Below are 18961 nucleotides of genomic sequence, written 5' to 3'. Positions count from 1 at the left end.
GTACATTTACACAATGGTGTACTACACAGCAAAAAAAAAAAAAAAAGACATCTTGAAATTTGCAAGCAAATGGATGGATCTAGAAAACATCATATTGAATGAGGTAACACAGACCCAGAAAGATGGTGATCATATATAATCACTCAAAAGTGGTTTTTAAATATAAAACAAGGAAAACCAACCTAGAAATCATAATCCCAGAGAAACTAGACAACAATGAGGCCCCTAAGAGAGACATACATGAATCTAATCTATATGGGAAGTAGAAAAAGACAAGACTTCTTGAGTAAATTGGGAGTATGGGGACCATGGATGAGGGCTGAAGGGGAGGGGAGCAGAGAAAAATGTATAGCTCAATAAAATCAATAAAGAAAGAAAAGAAATACAGAGAAGTTGATAGGGAAAAAGATTCAGCAGCTTACTGGCATAAGCCTTTTCTGTAATATGTTTCATACTACTATTTTCTCCAAACAGTACATTTTATATTTCTTTTGCCCCACTTGCTCTTTTTCATTTTAGATCACATAAGAATTATTGACAATAAATATATGGCAGACTTAATATTATGTTGCCTCAGATCACCTCTGCCAAAGAAAATAGTTCATTTTTTTAAATTAAGCCTCAGGAAAGTTCCTAGGTAAAACGCAGCCAGTATCTTTCCCAAAATATTACAAGAAGGGCCTGTGGACTATCAAAGATTCATATATTGAGCTTTGCTATTAAAAACATTTGCTTTCCAAAAACATCATCAAGAATACGAAAGATCAATTCACCACAAGGGAAAAATATGGTTAATATAATGTCTGTAATAATTTACAAAATAGTTCAAACTGAAAAGAGACAGGACAATTAAAGAATGAACAAAACCCAATTAAAACAAGCAAACAAATTTGAAAATGAATTTCTTTTAAAAAGTTATTGCAAGGTCAATATAAATGAATAAACCATGAATCATCAGGTAAATCTCAGTTCATTAACTATAAATGTACATCTAGGTTCACTAACTATTATAGCTAAGGTGAAAAGTACTTAGTAAACCAAACATTGAAGAGAATCTTGAGTACTAAAATTCGTATGTATGTATATATATATATATATATATATATATATATATATATATATATATATATATATATATGGTGGAAAGTAAATGGTTCAACTACTTTGAAAACTGGAGCTACAGAGATGGCACAACATTTAAGAGCATGAGCTACTCTTGGGGAGGATCCAGGATTGAATACAGCACCAACATAGTAGTTCATAAACCCTGTAATTCCAGTTCCAGATGATATGATACACTCTTCTGGCTTTCATTGGCACTGCCCACACATTATATAGATACACATATAGGCAAAACACTCATACACATATAAAGAAATTAAAGCTTCAAATACTTCAGAAAACTTTTAAACACACTTTGTCATATTTCGAGGTTCTGTTATTGCTATTTAAATTAATTAGACATGAATTTATAATGAATTTTAATTGCTGTCATAAAGAATACATTTTAGGTTTATAAAACTTTGACACAGTTATATGAAAATGTTCATAACTATTTTGTTTATAAAAATTCAAGAACTGAAAACCTAAATATCCTAATAAAATCAAGAGAAAAAATTAATCAAATTATGATATATTCAAATGTTGGGAATTTTCAGCAATATAATAAAATGAACTAATCATAGTTATTAATACATTTCAATAAATTTTCTACAATAAATAATCTATATGTAAATATTTTCATAATTATAATTATGTAAAAGTCAAGTGAATATTATTTAACTTATGATGATAATGGCAGAAAGTTTATGCTTGCCTTAGGCCAAGTGTTTTAAGTACTAACTGTAAAGATATACAAAAACATATTTTGAGATAATTAAAATCCTATATTCTACTTTGGGTAGTACTTATATGAATATATTTATCTTTCATAGCATCAAAATTTACAACAAAATGGTTGTATTTTATTTTAAACAAACTCTACTCCTAGTATACTCAGGAACCAAAAGAGGTGTATATGTTAAAAGACTTTTACTTCCTCCTAAGTTGCTAGATAGTCTTAGGAAATTATTTTGATTTTGATATGAAAACATTGCATTCTCTGGAGTAGTAGAAACTAAGAATGTGAGTGAATATGAACAGCAATGGCCAATATAAAAGAACATTCTTAGCATATGAAGTAATTTTCCATGCAAATTTAAGTTGGTGGCATTAAAATGAATGTGTATTTTTACACAGCCCTCAAACAGAAAGTGAATGGAGCATTGTAATACAATAAATCATATGATTTTCCTGCTGTATCTCCAATTATAAAACCAAACCCAATGAAATAAATTTCACATATTATTAATTTTAATACACATAAAGAAATAAGCTATAAAATCAACCATGACATTCTTATTATCATGCATAAATTAAAAATGAAATTAAGTCAGTTATTCAATTTGATTTATAGATAAAATTAAAAGTTCTTTTGGCCACTAGATAGAAATTTAATACTAATGTTCTAAAACAGAGTCACCAAATCTACTCTAAATGGATAATTATCTTACATGACTACTTTGTCTCTATAAGTTATGTATTTAGAACTTGTCTAGAGGTTCAAAAAGGACACTTTTTTCCTTGTGTCAGATAAACCATGAGTTAGAAAACTTCCTTATTTTAAGGTTTAGTGCTTTGTGCATGATTCACTGGGGAAAATGAAGATCTACCACTTCTCTGTTAATAACCTCCATATTTATATTAATAAACCAATTGAAAGGCTAAATTACAATGTCTATTTTCCAAAATTACTATTCTGACTTAGTACACTGATTAAGAAAAATAAGTTTGTTTAAATATATGACTTGAGAAAGATTAGTAGGAACATTTCTTGTACTGCCTATGAAGATCTTCTGACATTGGCTGCAACATAAACAGCCCTTTGTCAAAGGCTACATTATGTGTTTATTAATTGCCTGTGTATAAACTGAAGAAGAAACCTTATTTCACCTCATAAAAATTTGAAAAATTCTCTTAGCTAAGGACCATGAGATTTATAACCCCTTTAGCAATGGAGCTGTAGAAATGAAATAAAATTTTAAGCCTGCATAATCATATTTCTTGATGAAACCCACTCCCATAGATTCCATTTCCCAAATTATAAAGTTTCTAAATATAAAAACCTAGTATGAAATAAATATTTCCCACATTATTAATAAAACAAGCTAAAGAGTGCTTGTTTATTTATTGCTCCAAAACTATCTTCCAGAACTACTAAGTGGAAATACTGAACTTAAAGTGTTAGGAAGACTAATTTTATGTAATGTTGATCATAATTTTATTACCAAGTAAGGTAACATATATCAAATTAATTAGGTTGTCTTTGGTCTTTGTATAATAGAACTATGTATTTAGTTTTTACTTTCCTTTTTCCCCATAATTAATATATGAGCTTATACTTTTTTAATTGGAAAAAATTCAGTTTAAAAATAAACAAAAACTGAGTAAAGATTAAATTTACATGTCTAAAAAGCCATATAATTACATGATAAATTTTTGTAATTAAGGACAAATAATAGTTACACATTTTGAAACAAAAACAAGATAGATTTTCTTCTTGGAGATAGAGTAATAGAATGTAACTTTAGTGTCTGTTTTCTGGTTTTCAAGCACACTGGTTTTCACCTCTAAATCAATTTGACATAACCAAGAAACATGTAAAGAGAGAACCTCTTCAGATTGGTATATGGGCAGGCCTGTGGTACATTTTCTTGGTTGATTAATGATGCAATATGGCTCATTGTGACTGGTGTCTCCCTGGGCTGATGGTCCTGGGTCCTATAAGAAAGTGGGATGAGCAAGCCATAAAGAACAAGTCACTAAGTAGCATACCTATGGCACTATTTCAGTTCCTGCCATGACTTCCTTCAATGACTGACTATGAATGGGAAGTGTAAGTGAAGTAATCAATTTCCTACCCTAGTTGCTTATGGTCATAGAGTTTTAACACAGCAATAGAAGCCCTAACAAAGTAATAAACTGGTAACAATTTGTGAAATTTTGCTGTAAAAGACTTAATTATGTATTTTGGGGAGGATTGTTATGCATTTGAACAGGGGGCTGGAAAATGTCTTGATTACTCAGAGTTCAGTGAGTTGTACTAAGAGAGCTTGTAAGACAAGCATATTGAGAGCAATGTAGATGATGGAAGCCTGGGATATGAAGTTTCAGAGAGAAGTTCTGAGAATCTCTTAAAGACACTATAAAGGTTATTTAATATTTTGAATTAAGAATCTAGGATGCCTGTTCAGGTGGCGCTGAAGAAGCAACTGTGACTAACAAGAAATCAGTTGTTCAGCAGGAGCTGAGAAATGAGCAGTAATTAAGAAGAGATCAGCATCATTGAGGATCTTTTAATTCTTGGATTATTTCTTTAGGGTCAACACATAACGACTATGAAATAGAGGAGGCCAAGTCTACATCTCATTGTGGGAGCCAAACTTGGTAATGTGGAAGAATCACCTAAGTGGTATGGGTTTTGAAGACATAAAGTGGGTCATGAAGAACAGTTGATGCTTAACACTATGTGGTAGGCCTGGAGTCCATGAAGGGAGACCAGGGATGGCCATTGCTGAATATACAGCTTCAGATGCAGTAGAAGACTCAGAGTTGAAGAGGTCATGTTGTGAAGTGGAGGAATGATATGATTTGGCAGGATAGTCCCTTAAGAGATATCAAGAGAGACTATTGGTAAAACTGCACTCCAATCATAGCAGCAGACACCAGCAGCTATTGAGGGAGCAGAGGGCTGTGTTCCTGCCGCCCCAGCTCCCGGCCGCCTGGCTATCTTATACCCCAAAATAACAACACACAAACTGTATTCATTTAAACACTGCCTGGCCCATTTCTATTAATGTGTGTAGCACTGAGGTGCACTTACCGGGAAGATTCTAGCCTATGTCCATCCTGGGTCAGAGCTTCATCGCGTTTGCCCGGGAGAGGGGAGCATGGCCTCTGAGCTCACTTCCTCTTCCTCCCAGCATTCTGTTCTGTTTACTCCACCCACCTATGTTCTAACCTATCAGGGCCAAGCAGTTTCTTTATTAATTAACCAATGACCTTCCTCCATAGCAGCTTTAGAGATGGCACTACCATGGGATGATAACAAAGGACAGAAGCATATAGAGAGTGGTGCCTTCCTAAGACTATAAGAGAAGCTCTCTGTCCTATTAATAGCAGTTTTAGGAAGTGGAACTAGTTACAAATACCTGTCAGATGTGGGAGGATTGTGATTGTATCTCAGATTTCAAAAACTGAACTTTTTATACTGTTGAATTTTGGTTTGGTTTTTACTTGATTGTGACTGTGCCCTAGTTCTCCCTTCTTGGATAAGAAGGTATTTAACTTAGTTTTAATTTTATAGGAGCCCATAATTAATAAGACTTTGGAATTTTAGACAGATTTTAGAATGTAACAGAGATTGGTATTTGGGAGAGACTGTGGATATTTTTAGAAAGATACTATAGAGAGGTATACAATTTGATTATTTTAAAGAAACTAAATATTGAAGTGTTTGGATTTGTAAAAGACTATAGAACTTTGAAAAGCTGTAATGTTTTAAATTACATATTAATATTAGTATGACTTCCTAAGGGTAACAAGAAAGGAAAGATTATAGCTTAGTAGTGATGTATTAGTATATCAATTTGACAAAATGTCAATTGTGCTGGCTAGTTTCATATAAATCATATGTGTTGACTGAGTGCTATTCTGTTGACAGAGGTTTCTGTTCCACCCAGTCCTGCAGTCATTCAGTCCCAAAGAATCATACAGAAGTCTACATTAGTTATAAACTGATTGGCCAATTAGCTCAGGCTTCTTATTAACAATTCTTATAACTAACATAGTCCATAATTCTTGTCTGAGTTAACCACATGGCTTGGTACCTTTTTTGTCAAGGCAGTCACATCTTGCTTGCTCTGTGTCTGAATCACTACTGCAGACTGAAACTTCCCTCTTCCCAGACTTCTCATTGACCCACTTCTACTTCTTGCCTGGTCACCCAGCCTATACTTCCTGCCTGACTACTAACCAATCAGCATTTTACTAAAAATAATACAAGTGACAAGATAAAAGACCATTGTTCCACAGTACATATGGGCCAGAGTAATTTGGGAAGAGGAAACTCAACTGAGGATATAACTCCACAATATTGGCCTGTGGTGCATTTTCTTTATTGATTATTGATGTAGGATGGCTCAGATCACTGTTGGTGGTGCCCCTCCTGGGCTGGTTATCTCAGGTGATATAAGAAAGTAGGTTGAGAAAATCAAGAGCGGCAAAGCAGCAAATACATTGTAGTCTCTGTCACAGTTCTAGTCTTCAGCTTCTTGTGTTAAGTTCCTGCACTGGAACCCTTAGTCATGGATTGTTATCTGGTAGTGTAAGAAAACCCTTTCTTCCCAAGTTGTTATGAATATGGTGTTTTAGCATAGAATAGTAACTGCTTGCCTTTTCATATAATACTTAATGTTGTAGAGGGACCTGACTCATATATCCTGCTTATTGAGTAGTTAATAACTTAGGAAGAATACAGCCCTTATGGAACAATATTTCTAATACTAGGTGTTCCATCTTAAGGACTACTAAGTGATGTTTATTTTTCTGCAGCTCTTTATATTTTTTTTCAGGGAAGACAAGGAACACCTCACAAGCTTTGGTCAATGTTCAAAATTAAGTTTTTATGAGATTATATGCTAAGTTTTAAAAGACATCATGTAATCTTTAATTATATTAGTATTCAAGATCCTTTCTGAACATTTAAAAAAAAAACACTGAATAAGCCCATAAAGAACTGACAGTTTTGTAGAAAGCCTCATGTTTTCCCAGATAATTCTGATGATATTTTTCATGGTGAAACAGAATTACAACACAAACAAGGGAGAATACTAAAAGACAGTACAATGCTTACTCTCAAGTTTCATAAAAATATCTGCTTTATTAAAACTACCTATAATTTCATCAAAATGTATCATTAGAAGTTTAGTAAAAATTGAACAACAGATATGACATTCAAACATCAGTGGAATCACAGAGAAAAACCATACAAACTCTTCATGAAAAGAAATGTTTAACAAATAAGGGAAAATTTCAAAAATTATTTTACAACATAAATAAAATGTACAAAATGTTAAGCAAGCTATTTTAATTATGAAGATTACCATCTAACATTGTACTAAATATTCATTTGTTCTTCTAAAAATACTTCTGTGTTTATTCTGAAATGTCTACTGTACTAGGCAGTAAAAAATAAATCAGACATGTTTTCTGCTATCTCAAATTTATAAGTAACAGAGACAGATATTAATCAAATAACAACAGTACTACATTGATATTAAATGAGTGTGATTGCCACAAAGAAAAATTTATCAGTCAGTAATATTCTGTTACAATTGGACTTTACACAGTCATGGGGAACAGAAAGATTTTCCTTAAAACACTAAAGATTGGGCTGAGATCCAAAGGGTGACTAGAAGTTAGCACGGCAAAACAATGAGGATAGGTTTCCCAGGTGAATGGAAGAACACATGCAAATATTCTGCAGTAACTAAAGCACAGTAATTAAAGGAGACTAAATTAGAAGAACTAAAATAAGGCCAAAGCAACTGAAAAAGACAATACACAGGAAAGATGCATTGTATGGGATGCTTTAAGGACCTTGTTACATGACTTTTCTGGGGAGATACAAAGAAGATTCTATTCACACTAGATAGGAAAAGCACTGAATGCACAAAGAAAGGATTCTGTTCATGTTCAGATAGGCGAACAAAAGAGTTTATTTGGGTCTTACCAGGATTTGGCCCACTGAAAGGAACTACAGTGTGATCAAGTCCCTTGGGCAACTGAAAAGTACACCTATGACTAATCTCAACATCTGCAAAAATGAATCACAAAAAAGCCCACTGTTGAAGAATCCCCTAAGCAACATACAGGGAACTGCACAGTGGAAGCACCTCACTCATTCAACCTTCTTTATAACCTCAGAGAGGCACGGGACATTGTACAAATCTGCTGGAACCAGAGGAGCTTCAAGAACCTCCTTCCTCCATAGAAAAGGTCAAAGTGTCACAGCTGCTCTCATTCAAGACTGCAAAAGTCATATCCAACCTTGGGGAAAGAGCTACACAATAAATCAGGTACAGTTTTAAAATGAATATTTTATTAATTCTAAATATAGAGAGAACAAGACAAAATTCAGAAAATAACATTGGCAAATGAGCATTAATCATATTCAACAGTTTTCATAAAACGGTTTTTAAGAATATTATTTATTTATTGTGTGTGAGTATTCATGATGCAAATTTAGAAGTCAGAGAACAACTATTTGTAGACAGTTCTTCCCATCATCCTTGTTGAGAAAGATCTTCTCTTGTTTCTATTGCTGTGCTACTACTTTAGTCTAGCTGGCCCTCAAGCTGCCAGGCCATTCTTCTGTTTATGCTTCCCATTTTGCTATAGGTGTGTTGGGATTACAGATGCATTCCACCATATCTGCTTTCTATGTGGGTCCTAGAGGTTGAAGTTAGGCCATCAGGCTTGAGTGTCTAACAGATTTACCAACTGAACAATCTACCTGGCTTTTCACAAGTTGTGATACTTTGAATAAGAATAGCTCCTATAGGCTCATACATTTGAATGTTTAAGCTTCGGTTTTGTGAAATTGTTTTGGAAAGATTATTAGACATGATCTTATTGAAAGAGGTATGTGACAAGGGGTGGATTTGAGATTTCAAAATTCTACCTCATTACCTGTTAGTACTTTCTAAGTCACATGCTTGCTGATCAGATGTGAGCTCTCAGTTGCTTCTCCAGGGGGCTGTCTGATTTCCTCTTTCTTGCCACATTCCTCGTCATGAGGGGCATAAACTCTAATTATCTGGAGCCATGAGCCCCAAACTAAATCCTTTCTTTAGTAAAGGTCCTATGTTCTGGTGTCTCATCATGAAAATTGAAAAGTAACTAAGGCACACGTTTTTCTATCCATTTCTCCAAAATTCAGCACAGGATCCACACAGAATTTAGTTTTAATACCATCTTGGCTTCCCCCAGTCTTTATCAGTTTCTGGGCCCATTTCTGCTTTTGAAGATTAGTGTACAAGCAATGTCTAGATTATACCTATAAGCGAAGACTGTTCCTTCATTTTCCGACCACCCAGACCTGAATAATCACACAAAACCTATATTAATTACAACACTGTTCGGCCAGTGGTTTAGGCATAATCCTAGCTAGCTCATACATCTTAAATTAACCCATTTCTATTTACCACAAGGCTCATGGTTTGTTACCTCTTTCTTCTTGGACAGCTACGTTGCCTCTTCCTGACTCTGCCTTCTTTCTTGTTCTATCTCTGCTTGGATTTTCTGCTTTGCTATATTCTGCCTTGCCAAAGGCCAAAATATCTGCTTTATTAACCAATAGTAATAAAACATGTTAACAACATACAGAGGGGAATCCTGTGTCATATATCCTATATATAATCACATTTTCATAATTATGCTGTAATTATGGGTTTCTGGCAAAAATTCTACAGAAGTTCACTATATTCCTCATCATATTATACCAGAGGTACATTCGAGTTGAACACAGTTTAGCACTTAGATAAGTTGGTACCTATTATATAATTCCATTGTAAAAACAAAACAAAACAAAACAAAATCCTGCTTTTTCTTTCTTTGTGTTACAGTTTGAACTTTGTACATATATATGAGTGTGCACATTTATATGTGTTTAATATATACATTTGAATTGATATATATACACATGTGTATGACAAAGAAATGTGTGCATATTATCCTAAGAGATAATGCATATGCCTTTTATCTTTTATGTTCTAATCACATTTTAAGTATTTCTTAATACAAAAATCATTATGTCTTTTTCTACTGAAACCTCTTTTAGATTGGAACTTGTGTCATATTGACATCATTTTCTTACTTTTAGAATTTGCTTAACTTCTTTAACTATAGGTACCTCTATTCTAATCTTGTATTTCCATATACCAAAAGAATGAATATAAAGATATCTGAAATCACTGACCCAATGTTGAAAAAAAATTCTATCTCGAATATAATATATTTACTCTTTCCTTTATACTTATAGTATCTAGTCAAAACACTTTCCCTGAATTATATATCACCTCCTTTTCTATATATCCTCCAATGATGTCAAAATATGTATAATTAGACTGTATTAGTTGTATTTTTTATTCTGTGATGGAAACATGACATATGTTAGTTGGCATATTTACTAACATAGTGAAAGGATGCATCTTTATATTGAATGGTTCTGTAGAATTTGACAAATGCATAAAATCATCATGTATTGCATATCACATAGGCCTTTATGATTCATGCAAATTCTGTGAATCAATACTGGTTAAACATCATTAAACCAAAAATTTGAAATAAAATGTGTTCAAGCCTAAAATATTTCCAGTAAAATTGTTATTTTGTTATAGAAAATATTCTATGTATGAGCATAGTAGTTTATTCTAATATTCACCAGGTTTTTTGTTTGTTTTGTACTTTAATAGTTTTAGACAAATTACTACAAAACTTTTTGTTTAGGTTTTTATGTTATCACAAAGACCATACTACATTCAGACAGTTATAACAATAGTACCACTGGCTTGTTAGCTCAGTTTTGTGTGACTGAAATAATCCAAAGACTTAGGTAGATTGGAATGTGAAGTTTATCAGTCACAATGGACTCAGCCACACCGAAAATATCCAGATACCCTAGTTTTCACCAGTACTCTAAGAAACCACTGTTTATTGTTAAAGCTATCAAACCAATGGTATTTTCCTCCAAAGATATGATAGCTGCTATAAGCAAACTGACAAGAATCACAAGAGATGTATATACAAGTTCTTCTGTTTTGTATATGGAGATCCATTTTCTGTGTGGGAGAGAGGTGTTATCACTTCTCTAGTCTTTTCTATTTCTCTATATATTTGTCTGTGCACCAATATCATGCTGTCTTAAATGCCAAAACTTAATATTTTTTGTATTAAAGGACTTTTTCTTGGCAATATAAATCATTATATTTTTTCAATATCTACAAAAACCTCATTACTCTGGACATTTGAAAGGAATTTTAAAGAATCTATGAATACAGTTCAGGAGAAATGATATAATAATTATGTCAAATCATCCAATCCAGCATTGTTCTTTTATTTATTTAAAGATTTTCAATATTGTATATTTCATAGCACACAGTTCTTTCATATATTTGATTAGATTTAAAATTAAACCATTTTGGCATCAGTGAGAATAGTGGAACAGTCTTCTCCATAAACTGTCTTCTTCTTCATAAATGCAAGGAGAATTATAGGGAGAAGGGTGTGAAAACTCATCTTTTCTTGACAAAAATTTGCAGCAATCTAGAGCATGAATTTGAAAATATCCAAATTTTTGTATGAAGATTGAAACTTGTAGTATTTTTACTTGGTTTCTCCTATTTTTCATTTTCCATATCTATGAAAGTTGTTAAAGATAATAACCCATCAGTCATCATGAAAACCATCAGCCTAGAATATCCTTCAGAAGGAAAAAATAGGTTTGATATTACTCAAAAGCACCATTCCCAGAGAATGTCCATTAGTTTAGTTGAGCGAGAATTCCCCAGAAACTTTTATTTATTTTTAATTTGTTAACTTTTTGGTTTATATAACCTCATTTAGGGTTCACTCAATAGAACCTTTTCCCTAGGAACAATTGGAAAGTGATGTTTAACTTTTCAATTTCTTTAAGCTATGATAACAAACAAAGAAAATTATAAACTCATTAAATAACCCAACAATCTATAACTTACAGTTATGGTTACTTACAGTTATGTATGTATATATGTATGTACACACACACACACACACACACACACACACACATATATATATATATATATAATGTATATCAGTAGAGATTTTGTTACTTTCTACAATGTTAAAATGTTCCACCCTCTAATACCTCAAAATGTGATCTTATTTGGGGATAGGGTCTTTATGAGAGATGTCTATGGATATTGGTCAATCAGTGTTTTATTAACTAATCCGTGTGACAAATCTTTACAGTGTGAAAGAGCATTAACCCACAGAATTCCCCCCCCCTTTTTTTTTCAAAACAAGAACTCTGAGTCTAATCTCCATTGTTCAGGGTTTTTTTCCCTGACCATTTTCCATAACAACTTGTAACCAACACTCTAAACAAAGATGGACATGTGGGCATAGTTTCCTAAGCTACTTCTTGCTGATTGGGGTTGCTAATAATTTTATGGGGGATCATGAAAAGAAAATTTAGGATTATGGTCAAGTTCTGACTGGAGTATTCTTTGATGCTGGATCATCTAAGTTAGCAGTCTTGAGGCTATTTTGGATATAGACATCTAAGGAAACTGCAACAGAGGTGTTCTGAAACATGGGATCATCTGGACCATCTGTTCCCACTGGAGAGTTTTCAGGGGATCTTCCTCAGAAATTTTTGCCAAACATGTGGGCGTCATTTGTGGATGGAAGTTTCTGTCCTGCCTGGTCCTGTATCTATTAGGTCCCAAAGAAGCACACAGAGGCTTTTATTAATTATAAACAGTTTGACCTATAATTCAGGTTTATTACTACCTACCTCTTAAAACTTAAATCAACTCATAACTCTTATCTATGTTTAGCCACGTGGCTTGCTACCTTTTCTTAGTAAGGCATTATCATCTTGCTTTCTCTGCTTCTGGATGGTGACTTGTCTTTGCCTTTCCTCTTCACAGAATTTTTTTGTCTGGTTATCTCACCTATACTTTCTGCTTGGCTACTGGTGAATCAGTGTTATATTAAACCAATATGAGTGACAAATCTTTACAGTATACAAGATCATTATCTCACAGCGGAATGTCTTAAATACAGGGCCTCTTTGAACATGATTTGTGTTATTATGTGAAGCAATTAGGTTGCCAGAGAGATGCTTCAGCAATTAAGACCACATACTCAGCACCTAACTTGGGAGTCTCATACCTACCTGTAACTAAAGCTCCATGAAATCTGGCTTTCTCTTTTGGCCTCATCAAGAACTTCATTCACATGTATGATATATTCTCCCCAAAAAACACAGAAGTAAGCATAAAAATTTTAAAAAGAAGCCAGGTGGTGCTGACACACACATTTTATCCCAGCACTCAGAAGTCAGAGACAGTTGAATCTCTGTAAATTCCAGGTCAGCCTGGTCTACAGAGCAAATTCCAGACCAGCCAAGGCTGAACAGAATGACATTTTTTTGAAAACAAACAAAAAAACCCAATAATTTTAAAGAGAAAATAAAGCATTAAGACACTAGTAGAAGAAAGACCACATAATGGCAAAGGACAAATGTGACTCTACGGGAATTCCCAAATAGTCATGTTTGTCCTTTGTGTTTACATGTGGCACTATACGGTTTTAAATGTTGTTTTTATTGGAAGTTATGTGGCTTACAAACAATTAAGACAAACTTTTCTTACATATTTCATACAATATGAAATAAGGCAGTGAATAGAAATTTTCACTGAGGAAGTCCACAGGTTGTAACTTCTAATGTAAATATAAAAAAACAAAATGAAACAGAAATGCACAAACAAACAAACAAACAAAAACAAAACAGCAACAACAAAAATGTAATGTCTCTCACCTCAATGAAATTATGAGATTTGAAGCTGTGGGTAATAATTCTTAGAAAGGAGCTCTGTCAGTAAAGTGTGATTTGATTTGATGAGGTATGACTTTAATACTATACTTGGAAGCTGAGGACGATGGATCTTCGAGAGCAGCCTGGTCTAAAGAAAGAGTTCTAGGACAGACAAGGCTACATAGAGAAACCCAGTTTTGAAAACAAAAGAAACAAACATGGAAAACAATAGCAAAAAAACCCACCAAAATCAACATTGAATAAATGGGACCTCCTGAAATTGAGAAGCTTCTGTAAATCAAAGGTCACAGTAATTAAGACAAAAAGGCATCCTACTAAATGGGAGATCTTCGCCAACCCCACATTAGACAAAGGTCTGATCTCCAAAATATATAAAGAACTCAAGAAACCAGACATGAAAATTCTAATTAACCCAATTTAAAAAATGGGGTACTGAACTGAAAAGAGAATTTTCATCAGACGAAGTTCAAATGGCCAAAAGACACTTAAGGTCTTGTTCAAGCTCCTAAGCCATCAGGGAAATGCAAATCAAAACAACTTTGAGATACCATCTTACACCTGTCAGAATGGCAAAATCAAAAACATCAATGATAACCTATGCTGGAGGGGATTTGGAGTAACAGGAACACTCACCCATTGCTGGTGGGAATGCAAACTTGTGCAACCACTTTAGAAATCAGTGTGGCAGTTCTCAGGAAATTGAGAATCAATCTACCTCAGGATTCAGCAATACCACTCTTGGGAATATACCCCAGAGATGCCCAATCATACTACCAAAGCATTTATTCAACCATGTTCATAGCAGCATTACTTGTAATAGCCAGAACCTGGAAACAACCTACATGCCCCTCAATGGAAAAATGGATAAAGAAAGTACGGAATATATACACATTAGAGTACTACTCAGAGAGAAAAAAAATGACATATTGAATTTTGGATGCAAATTAATGGAAATAGTAAACACTATCCTGAGTGAGATAACTCAGACCCAAAAAGATGAATATAGTATATACTCACTCATTAGTGGACTCTAGCCATAAAGGACATTAAGCTTATTGTTCACAATCCTAGAGAAGCCAAATAAGAAGGTGAACCCAAAGAAAAACATATATAGAACCTCCTGGAAATTGGAAGCAAACAAGATTGCAGGGCAAAAGTTGGGATCATGAGGGTGGGTGTAGAGGTGGGATTGGGGTTGGGGAAAAGGAAATGGGGGAGAGAGAAGGGAGAAAGACTGGAGAGAGCTTGGGGAAGTGGGAGGGTGGAGATGGAGGAAGGGCAGATGTAAGAGCAGGGAAGAAGATATCCATATTAAGGGAACCATTTAAGGGTTGACAAGAGACTTAGCTCTTGAGGGGATCCCAGGTGTCCACAGGGATATCCCCAGCTAGATCCTTGGGCAAAAGAGCAGAGGGTGCCTGAACTGGCCTTGCTCCACTATCACACTGATGTTTATATCACGAATATCACCATGAAGTCTTCGTCCAGCTATGGACGAAGACAGAGACAAAGCCCCTCATCAGAGCAATGGACTGAGCTCCCAAGGTCCAGTTGAAGAGCAGAAAGAGCAAGGAAGTCTGTACAGCGAGGGGTTGGTCCACCCACTGAGAGAGTGGGCCTGTTCTAATGGGAGCTCACCAAATCCAGCTGGACCAGGACTGAGTGAGCATGCTGTCAAACAGGACTCTCTGAATGTGGCTGACAATGGGGGCTGACTGAGAAGCCATTGATAAAGTCACTGGGACTTGTTTCTACTGCATGTACTGGCTTTTTGGGACCCTAGTCTATTTGGATGCAAAGCTTCCTAGGCCTGGATGTAGGGGAGATGGCCTTGGACTTCCCACAGGGCAGGGTTTCCTGCCCTCTCTTAAGGAGGGAGGGGGAAGGAGGAGGGTAAGTGGGGGAGCTGGATGGGAATGAATGGGAGGAGGGGAGGAAGTGTAAATTTTTTAGTGGAAAAAAATATATATATATAAGCTTATGCCATCCTGAGAGGTGATCCGGATATGCAAATGTACTTCTGCTCCTTCCATTGTGATTGAGGTCACCTGGGGAAGGGCTGTTTTTTGCATATGAAATTCTGAGTGTGCGACTTGGGTCATCTCACTACCTAGGCAACAGAATGCTGATGGTGGGGAGCCTCAGAAGTCTTTGTTACCTTCTCCCCCAGTTTACACTGAGTATAAAAACTATGGAAAAATAAACAGGTGATTTTCAAGAAGCTGAGTAATTCCTGAAACTCCCTCTCAATACTCTCTTAATGTTTCTGTCCTCACTTCCCATTCCCCTGGTGGTAAGAGGTGATTTTGTTGAGGCCAGTCCTCAAGAAGCCTCTGCCTCCTGAGTGCTGGGATTAAAGGTGTTTCCTCCATTACCTGGCTTCTATGGCTAGCTAGTGACTCTTTCTACACTCTCATCCTCAGACAAGCTTTACTTGTTATAGCACATACAAAATATTGTCACATATTTTAGTGAAGAAAGTGGCTGCGTTTTGCCCTTATTAGAAGAGTCTGCCTGAAGCCAAGGTGAAGAAATTTGGATTAATTGCTTTGGCGGAGAAAATCTTAAAACAGCTTAAGATAGACTCTGTTGTGTGGTTACTAGTGTTAACTCTAATGAAGATATGAAATGGAAGGGAGCAAGTTAGGTAAGGAAAAAATATTTGTGGAGAAAAGGGGCACTGGAAAGTGGAATGGAGCTAAATCCTGTATTCAAGGAGTTAAACAGATTAAGAAATGGAATAAAGGATGAGGTGACCTCAGGGCAAGACCCCACCTAAGCTATATATACTATTTGTGAAAGTAATTAAAGAAAATATTAGAGCTGGGTTGTTGGTACCTGCTTTTGATCCCTGTACTCCAGAGGCAAATGCTGGCAGATCTCTGAGTTTGAGGCCAACCGAGTCTACAGTTCAGCTTCAGGACTGTCAATCTGGGGCAATGAAAAGCAGAAAGCTGGTGAAGATATAAATGAATAAGGGGGCCATGTTCTAGCTCTAGCAAGCAGCAGATCTTGGCAGCTTTAGCCACATGGTTCTGGCTTAATACTCAAGGAGCAACTATGACAGACCACTGAGGCCAGCCATGTGTCTTAGAGACTTAAAGTTCTTAGAGATGCCACAGTCATGGGATATCTGTTGAGGAAAGATGCTAATAGGCAGCAGAATAAACCCAATAAAAAACTGTGTTGCGTAAACAAAACTGATAGAAGATGGAGATCTGAACAGTATTTTGACACCAGATATGGAGATGAATACTTTGGAGTTTGCCCAGCTAGCTTTCAGTCTTCTTTTGATCCAGTATTTTGTCACTATGCTCCTTTCCCTACATTTTGGAATGGTAATGTATATCATGTGCCATTATATGTTTTTTTAATTTGATTCTATAGTGGATTGGAGTTAAAAGCATGCAAGAGTCACAGAAGAGACTCTGAATTTTGGACTTTTAAACATTCTTGAGACTGTGATAAAATATGGAAACTTTTGAAGTTGGACTGAATGTAATTTTGCATTATGATATGACTATAAGCCTTGGGGGACAGGAAGTGGAATGTAGTGGTTTGAAAGAAAATGACCCCCCAAAAAGGGGCAATATTAGGAAGTGTGGGTATGTTGAAGTAGGTGGAGGAAGGGGTACCCTTATCCATTGCTGGTGGGAATGCAATCTTGTGCAACCACTGTGGAAATCAGTGTTTCTGTTTCTCAGGAAATTCGGAATCAACCTACCCCTGGACGCAGCAATACCACTCGGGAATATACCCAAGAGATGCCCTATCATATGACAAAAGCATTTGTTCAACTATGTTCATAGCAGTATTATTTGTAATAGCCAGAATCTGGAAACAACCTAGATGCCCTTCAGTGGAAGAATGAATGAAGAAAGTGTGGAATATATACACATTAGAGTACTACGCTGCGGTAAAAAACAATGACTTCTCGAATTTTGCATGCAAATGGATGGAAATAGAAAACACTATCCTGAGTGAGGTAACCCAGACCCAAAAAGATGAACATGGGATGTACTCACTCATAATTGCTTTCTAGCCATAAAGAAAGGTTGTGTAGTCTATAATTGATGAACCTAAAGAAGCTAAATAAGAAGGTGAACCCAAGGAAAAACATATATTATCCTCTTGGCTGTGGGAAGTAGACAAAATTGCCGGGGAGAAAATTGGGATCTTGGGGGTGGGGTGGGATGGGGGTAAGGGGAGATGGGGAGAGAAAAGTGAGAAGGGGAGGATGGGGGGGGGACTTGGGGAAACAGGATGATTGGGATAAAGGAAGGTTGCATAGGGGAGCACGGAAGCACAATTCTTAGTTAAGGGACCCACCTTAGGGTTGGCAAGAGATTTGAACCTAGAGTGGCTCCCAGGAGCCCAAGGCGATGTCCCCAGTTAGTTCCTTGGGCTGCTGAGGATAGGGAACCTGAAATGACCCTATCCTATAGCAATACTGACGAATATATTGCATATCACCATAGAACCTTTATCTGGTGATGGATGGAGATAGAGACAGAGACCCACACTGGAGCACTGGACTGAGCTCCCAAGGTCCTAATGAGGAACAGAAGGAGGGAGAACATGAGCAAGGAAGTCAGGACCACGAGGGGTGCACCCACCCACTGAGACAATGGGGCTGATCTATTGGGAGCTCACCAAGGCCAGCTGGACTGTGACTGAAAAAGCATGGGATAAAACAGGACTCTCTGAACATGGTGAACAATGAGGGCTGATGAGAAGCCAAGGACAATGGCACTGGGTTTTGATCCTACTTCATGTTCTGGCTTTGTGGGAGCCTAGCCAGTTTGGATGTTCACCTTCCTAGACATGGACAGAGGGGGGAGGACCTTGGACTTTCCACAGGGCAGGGAACCCTGACTGCTCTTTGGACTGGAGAGGGAGGGGGAGAGGAGCGGGGGAGGGGGAGGGAAATGGGAGGCTGGGAGGAGGCAGAAACTTTTTTTTCCTTTTCTCAATTAAAAAAAAAAAACATTTGTGTGGTCCAAGGGCACATTGGACCATTAGCTTCCATCATAATCACTGATATCTGAGCCAATGACAGTCTCTCATCTTACTACTATCATACTCATGGATGCTTGTGTTTCACACTGACATACATCTCTTTTAGCAACAGTCATGGAAATTCCTCTTTGGGCTGGACAGAGGATGTGCTACCCCTCTAACCAAGATGAAAATTTTTACAGCTTTGTTTGAAGTTCATTGATAACATTGAAGTTTATCATAGCAGAAAATCTGATA

Source organism: Microtus pennsylvanicus, chromosome X (genome assembly GCF_037038515.1).
Source record: "Microtus pennsylvanicus isolate mMicPen1 chromosome X, mMicPen1.hap1, whole genome shotgun sequence".
Taxonomy (NCBI): domain Eukaryota; kingdom Metazoa; phylum Chordata; class Mammalia; order Rodentia; family Cricetidae; genus Microtus; species Microtus pennsylvanicus.
The sequence above is the reverse complement of the archived record's forward strand: the minus strand, read 5'-3'. Positions refer to the sequence as shown.